Source organism: Lathyrus oleraceus, chromosome 5 (genome assembly GCF_024323335.1).
Source record: "Lathyrus oleraceus cultivar Zhongwan6 chromosome 5, CAAS_Psat_ZW6_1.0, whole genome shotgun sequence".
Classification (NCBI taxonomy): domain Eukaryota; kingdom Viridiplantae; phylum Streptophyta; class Magnoliopsida; order Fabales; family Fabaceae; genus Lathyrus; species Lathyrus oleraceus.
In genome coordinates this window covers 227,041,990-227,049,854 of record NC_066583.1, presented here as the reverse complement: position 1 = coordinate 227,049,854, position 7,865 = coordinate 227,041,990, and the positions used below count along the sequence as shown (strand labels likewise).

Sequence of the window (7,865 nt, the reverse complement as noted above, 5' to 3'; positions counted from 1 at the left end):
GCTCTCTCTCATTCTCCTATCTCAAGCCATCTCTCCAGAATCCTATTTCTCTGCATTTATTTTTCCACTGCAATTTTGTTTTCACGTTATTTTTCTTTAGCAAGCATTGTTTTCTTTTACTGCAATTTGTTTACCATTCCATTCAGAGCTTTGATTTTCCCTTTCCCTTTCCGTTCTTCACTTAGCCAAAAGTAGTAGTTTCCTACATTGGAGAACTATTGCAACTTAGTTAATTTAGTTTAAGCATTTGTTTCGAAGAAGCAACATCCTACCGACCTGTGGAGGACTGCTCAAGTACTTCAAGATTCATCATATTCAATTAATTAAAGTTCCAGGTTTTTATTCAATTATTATTATTATTATTGCTTTATTATTAAATAATCATGTTTGCTTTATTGTTAATTTGTTTCTGTTCGTCTGTGTTTGCATTATTTAACATGTCCGGCTAAACTACCGGTATGTACACAATTTAATTAGACAGGATTTAATAATAATCGGTGTAAACTTCTTTTCTCAAATAATCTTTATGCCTGTGGTTTTTAATTTGAATTTAATTAACTTTGTCACGAGAGTGAGAAGCTATTTAATACGGTTTTGCCACGAGAGTGGGAAATTAACTAAGGTTAGAACCGACAATCGCGAGAGCGTGAGGGTCGAACTGGATAGTAAAAACTAGGCATTGATTTTAAAAACATCGAGAGCACTTTAAAAACAATTAGAACTTATTTATTTTCAAAAAGTATTTTTAACTTCAAATGGGACAGCGAGAGCGTACATTCTGACTTAAAAGTATAGTCCGAGTCAACAATCACGAGAGTGTGAGATAAAACTTTTTAAATGAGTATTTTCTACTGAAAGGTATTTGGTAATTAAAATATACATCGGCGATTTATCGAATCCCTGACAATTAATGCGTTGCATATTGCTATCCCTTCATTAGTATTTTCTTAAAAACTTAATTTTCTTTAGATTTAATTTTTATTCAACCAAACCTCTAAAAATCATCGCCTTAGCTAAACATAGTAACATCGATAGCATTAGTTTGACCATCGGTCCCTGTGGGTTCGATATCTTTTAAAACGAAATGACTAGACTGTGCACTTGCAGTCAAGTATCCGATAGACTATATTTTATATACAGTCACGACCAAGTATCAAGTTTTTGGCGCCGTTGCCGGGGACCTGATTTAGTCAAATAGTGCGATTCTTTCGTTGTGCAGTATAAACTGAGGTAAAACCCAATTTCCTTTCCCTTATTTCTCGGTTGTATGCCAAGTACTCGCTCACAAGGTGAAAACTTAGTATCACCAATCGCAGAATTGGAGTGTTTCTTATATTTAAGCCGTCGAATACTAGAGTACCAACGAAGGTACAATATTCCCGATATCTTCTTTCCTACTATTGAACCAGTTGAAAAACCAACCATGGCTGCAGTGGGACCACAGAATCGTCCTCTTAAGTTCCACACTACCCCGTCCCAACAAGAACCTCACAATAGCATTGTTGCCCCTGCTATCGATCGAAACAATTTCGAGTTGAAACCCTCATTGTTATCCGTTGTCCAACAACATCAATTTGCTAGAAATCCTACGGACGACCCTAATGAACATTTGACCAAGTTTTTGCAGTACGCAGACATTGTGAAGGCGAAGATGTGTCTCAAGATGCGATAAGACTACGCCTTTTTCCTTTTTCTCTAAGACACGAAGCTTGGGCTTGGTTGCAATCCTTGCCATCCAACTCAGTCACTACATAGGAAGAACTGAAGAACGTTTTCTTAGCCCGATATTTTCCGCCAAGCAAAACTGCTATGCTGAGAGCTCAAATCAACGGATTTCGACAAAAAGATGAAGAATCTCTCTACGATGCGTGGGAGAGATACAAAGAAATGATGAGGATGTGTCCACATCACGGTCTTGAAGACTGGGTGGTCATTCACACATTTTACAATGGGCTTTTGTATAAAACAAGACTGATAATAGACGTTGCCGCGGGCGGTGCACTTATGGACAAGCCATAGAACGAAGCCTATCAACTCATTGAAAACATGGCCCAAAACCATTGCCAATGGGGAGGTGAAAGAAATCCAGTAGAAAAGTCCCAAACAAAAGGTGGAATGTACAAAATCAGTAGCCTTGACCATGTCCATGCAAAGGTAGACGCCCTTGTTCAAAAGTTAGACAACTTGACCATACCACCCGCAGCCACCGTGGCTGTCGTAATTCCAAACTACGAGTTATATGGAATTCCTAGACATAACGCACCGAAATGTCAGATATTAGCAGGAGTCCCCACTGATCAAGTAAATTATGCACAAGGAAACCCTTATTCGAATACCTACAACCCAGGTTGGAAAAACCATCCTAACTTTTCGTACAAGAACAATGCCCTGTATGCACCTGGCCAAGCACCCGTTGTTCCACCCGGATATCAAAAGCCAGCTACTAATGCTCCTAACATTCCTAGGAAGTCTAACCTTGAACTAATGATGGAAAGTTTCATAGCTACCCAAGCTCAAACAAACAAATACTTCTTGAACCAAAATATACACACTAGTGAGAAACTTAAACAATTAGCAAGCAAAGTAGACACTTTAGCCACCCACAACAAAATGCTTGAAACACAGATTTCACAAGTGGCTCAACAACAAGCATCTACTAATGCTCCCGCTGGCACATTTCCTGGACAACCACAACCTAATCCAAAAGGACATGTAAATGCCGTTATATTGAGAAGTGGAAAAGAACTAGACGGACCTGTAGATCTAAGAATTCAAAATCCTGCCATGTACCAAAAATCTGACAAAACAACAACTGAGAAGGTAAGTGGACCGAAGGAAAAGGAAGATAATACCCAAGAGGCCGAAGAGAAAGAAAAACGTTATGTGCCTCCACCACCTTACAAACCACTTATTTTGTATCCTCAAAGACTCACAAATTCTAAAACTGCAGAGCAATTTAAGAAATTTGTTGAACTTCTGAAGCAACTGAATATTACAATTCCCTTTACAGAAGCTATCACACAAATGCCCTCATATGCCAAGTTTCTTAAAGAGATCCTATCAAATAAAAAAAAGATCGAGGATAACAAAACAATTACACTTACTGCTGAGTGTAGCGCAATAATCCAAACTAACATGCCTCCCAAACTAAAAGACCCAGGTAGTTTCTCCATACCCTGTGTCATTGGAAAGTTCGTCATAGACAAAGCTATATGCAACTTAGGAGCCAACATTAGTGTAATGCCCTTATCCATATGTAAAAGGCTCAACATGGGAGAACTAAGACCCACCAAGATGTTTGTTCAACTAGCTGACCGCTCAATCAAATATCCTGTTGGTATACTAGAGAATGTCCCAGTACGTGTAGGGCAATTCTACATTCCTACCGACTTCATAATCATGGACATCAAAGAAGATGCCACTACACCTCTTATATTAGGAAGGCCATTCTTAGCTAACGTTGGAGCCATAATAGACGTGAAAAGAGGTAAGCTAACATTCGAAGTTGGAGAAGAAAAAGTTGAATTCATCTTGACATAATTCTTACAAGCACCAGCTATAAACGATACTTGTTATCTACTTGATGTCATAGACGAGTGCGTAAGAGAGATGGAGATGCAAGAAACCACATATTCTGATATAATGAAAATCCAAATCCCTCCAATCTTTGAAGATGATAATTGGCGTGAACTGTACCAAAATGATAGTCTAAGCGAATGCTTAGCACTTACATCCAATCACATGCCATGCCCGAAGAAACCAAACTTAGAATTAAAAACACTACCCAAGAACCTAAGATACGAATTCCTAGACACTAAACTCAAAAGACCAGTAATGGTCAACACAAACTTAGGACAAATTGAAACTGAAAAGTTACTAGATGTCTTAAGAAAATATCCAACTGCGTTAGGCTACAACATCGTTGATCTAAAAGGAATAAGTCCTTCTATCTGTATGCATCACATTATGCTAGAGGAAGATTGTAAAACCTCTAGAGAACACTAGATAAGGATCAACCCAATCTTAAGTACTGTAGTCAAGGATGAAGTAAAGAAGTTATTAGATGCAGGAATCAAATATTTGATCTCCGATAGTCAATGGGTTAGCCCCGTTCATGTAGTACCCAATAAAGGGGGTGTTGCAGTTGTTAAGAACGAGAAGGACGAATCTATAACACAAAGAGTTGTGATCAGAAGTAGAATGTGCATCGACTATAGGAAACTAAACAAAGCCACTCGAAAGGATAATTTTCCTCTGCCTTTCATTGACCAAATGCTTGAATGATTGGCTAGGCATTCCCACTTCTACTATCAAGACGGTTATTCAGGATTCTTTCAAATTCCTATCCATCCTGACGACCAAGAGAAAACAACCTTCACATGCCCTTATGGTACATTTGCTTATCGACGAATGCCATTTGGACTATGCAACGCTCCCGCAACATTCCAAAGATGCATGATGTCAATCTTCATTGACTTTATAGACGACATTATGAAAGTCTTTATGGATGATTTTTCTATTTGTGGGCAGAGCTTTGAAGGATGTCTATCAAACCTTGAAATGGTACTTGAAAGATGCGTAAAAGTGAATCTCGTATTGAATTGGGAGAAATGTCGTTTCATGGTCCAACAAGGAATCGTATTAAGACACGTAGTATCTGATAAACGAATTGAAGTAGGCAAAGCTAAGATCGAAATTATAGAAAATCTTCAACCTCCAAAAATCGTACGAGAAATTCGAAGCTTCTTAGGACACGCCGGTTTCTACCGGCGCTTTATTAAAGATTTCTCGAAAATCACCAAACCATTGACTGGTTTATTAATGAAAGGCGTTGACTTTATCTTTGATGAGAAATGTTTAACAACGTTTGAACAATTAAAACCATCTTTAATCACCGCACCTATCATGCAACCACCTGACTGGAGATTACCATTCGAAATCATGTGTGATGCAAGTGGCTATGTCGTAGGCGCAGTGCTAGGACAAAGGAAGGATAAAAAACTTCATGCGATCTACTATGCAAGTAGAACCTTAGATCCTGTCCAAATGAACTACGCCACCACTGAAAAGGAACTTCTAGCTGTTGTGTTCGCTTTAGAAAAATTCCGTTCCTACTTAGTAGGAAAGAAAATTATCATCTATACTGATCACGCTGCTATTAGATACTTGCTAAGTAAGAAGGATGCCAAACCAAGACTCTTAAGATGGATCCTACTCTTACAAGAATTTAACTTAGAAATAAAAGATAAGAAAGGTGCTGAGAACGTAGTAGCAGACCACTTAGCACGAATCAAAGGAAATAAGCCTGAACAAGTTCCAATTAATGATGACTTCCCTTACGAACGAGTTATAGCCCAAATGGAAAGCGGAATGTCTGAGCTAACCTTAAATGATACCGAAATAGAAGAATCCGTGGAAGAAATTTATACGAATATAACTCTGCCATGGTATGTTGACTTTGTCACCTACCTAGCTGTTGGAGCACTTCCACCGGACCTATTGTAATACCTCAAAATTTGCCCCCCTCATTCATACATTCATTTTTAGGTCATTTAACATTTCATATTGCATTTCATCATGTCAATCGGAATTAGATCCAAGAAGCTTGAATATCATCCAAGACACTTTGTGGGTCCTATCTGGGTGATCAGTCAACACAAGGGAATGGCTTGAGATACTTCCAACATGTTCAAATGGGGTCTATTCATCAGTCAAAACGTTAATCTTGAAGGAGCAAAAGCTTGTTCATGAGCTGTCATGCTCGCTAGGCGAGCAGAATAGGTCGCCTAGCGAGTCCCAAGAAAAGCCACCAGAATCACCTATGCTTAGAGGAATTTCTTGAACTGTCATGCTCGCTAGGCGAAACCCACGCGTTTTGAAAAAGAAAAAAATATATAAATAAATAAATAAATAAATAAAATATAACAGAAAAATCTTGGACTTAGACCTCTCTCTTTTGAGCCCACAAAGTTACAAGAATCAGGTTATAAATTCTAGACTTCCATCTCCCAAAAACCGCTGGGAAAAAGATAGTGAGAGAAGAGCTAACAGAGTTCAGAGCAGCCTCCGGACACTGAAAGTAACTCATCTGCAAAGAACCTACTCTACCTCATATAAACCCTCAGATTGCTTTGCAAACCCAACCGGGCAATTCAATTTCATTCGATCTCTCCAATCAGGTTTGCCCTATTTCCATTACTCTATGCTTTCAATTTGAATGCTCTGAATGTATGAGGTATTATCGTTAGGTTTTGCATGTGGGCACATGTTTTAGTATGTATGTCATGTCTTGATGTGTGGATCCTTGCCCCTGACTTTGAATTTTGATACCCTTTTGATGCATGTGTTTGACAAGAGGTTTAGGCCTCCTACACTTGGTTGCTTTTTGTGAGCTCTTTTTGTGAATTTTAATGGCATGATTCATGTGGTTACATTTTGATTTGGGGCAAATCTTGATTGCGCCCCTTCTTGTCACTCTAACCTGTTTGTTGAGTTTTTTTGTGAGGGCTCACATGACTCCTGAAAGGATAGCTTGCTTGGCATTCCACTTTATTTGTGGGATACCAGTTGGAGATTTATTTCGATTACCTATACTGACTTGCTTTCTTTGATGGTGCCAACTCGAGAGATCTTTGGGTTTCTTATTTCTTTAGCTGTTATTACTTCGGATCTTTATCCGTGTGGTAGATCTCTTAATCCTTTATCTTTCCCGCATTTTACCGATTTCTTAGCTGGAAGACCTCAATAGGAGGCAATGTTTTCTTTTGTTTGTTTACTTTTGTGCCCAAAGACCTCCAAGAAGAGGCATCAGTGCTAAAGACCTCCCTGAAGAGGCAATTGACGGATAAAAGGGATTAGTAATCAATCCCCTGTTATTCAGTGTGTCGTTCTTTATGCTCGCACTACGTGTTGATGCTTCAGAACAAAAGCCCAAGATCTTTTGTCCGGTCAGTCAGTGGAGAGGGTTCCACCTTTCTGAATCCCCACTTTTTGTCATGAGCTCACTCTGTCCAGGGTTAAGAGCTATGAGGTCTTATCCTCATTACCCTTTTGATCTGCTCACCCTGACGTTCAATGTCAGTGGTTAAGAGCCCATTTGATTACCTATTCCATGGCTTGTTTGTCGAGGTTGATATGACCCCTCTTGACTAAAGCCCTACCCATGTATGTTTGAGCCCCGTCGGCATATTTACTTTAAGATACATCTTTTGTGTGGTGTGATCGTTTCCCCATAAGATTGCTAGGCTTCGTACAGTCTCTCGTTTGCATGTCAATTAAGGTAGCATTGTTCCTTCGTCTAGGACTTCCTTTTTGCATGAGCATTCCTAAAACACAAACAAACTCATTGATTTTTCTTCTCATAAGAACACGTTATTGTCACCAAGTTTTTTGATGGTGGGGCCTTAATGCTTGCAACTATGGATGGTGAAAACTTCACTTCCCCTGTGAACTCAGACGCAGTTAAAAAATACTTCGCATAAAATAGACCCGCTGGACAGTAAAAAGAATAGTCCATACAAAAATGGGCATCCCGACGAACCAAGAAAATGAAAAGGTTCAGGCAAAAATTAGGGATTAAAAATGAAAAGATCATACACCCGGTAAGTTGAAAACCTGAAAAGGAAACTTAGGCAAAAATGGGTATCCTGGTGGATTGAAAACCCGAAAAGGGCGATCCAGGCAAAAGTTAGGGATTAAACGAATGACTGCGTTCTGAGTAGTTCTGAATCTCATCTTGTGTCAATAATCAGAAACTTCCGAAAGGTAGGAAACAGTCCAATCACTCTTTTCAGAAAGCTGATCATCTGGAGGATCTTGAAGACGAGCAAGTCATAGCAGAATTGGAACCCAATAGAAATCCATTT

General features: G+C 39.0%; 1 non-coding gene across 1 annotated transcript; it reads right to left on the bottom strand.

Annotated features, from left to right (window-relative positions):
- Positions 1 to 1,809: 1,809 nt before the first annotated feature.
- On the bottom strand, positions 1,810 to 1,916 carry LOC127088659 (small nucleolar RNA R71). Its single transcript, XR_007790486.1, has one exon. It is a non-coding gene; the product is annotated as a small nucleolar RNA R71 (small nucleolar RNA).
- Between the last annotated feature and the right edge of the window lie 5,949 nt (positions 1,917 to 7,865).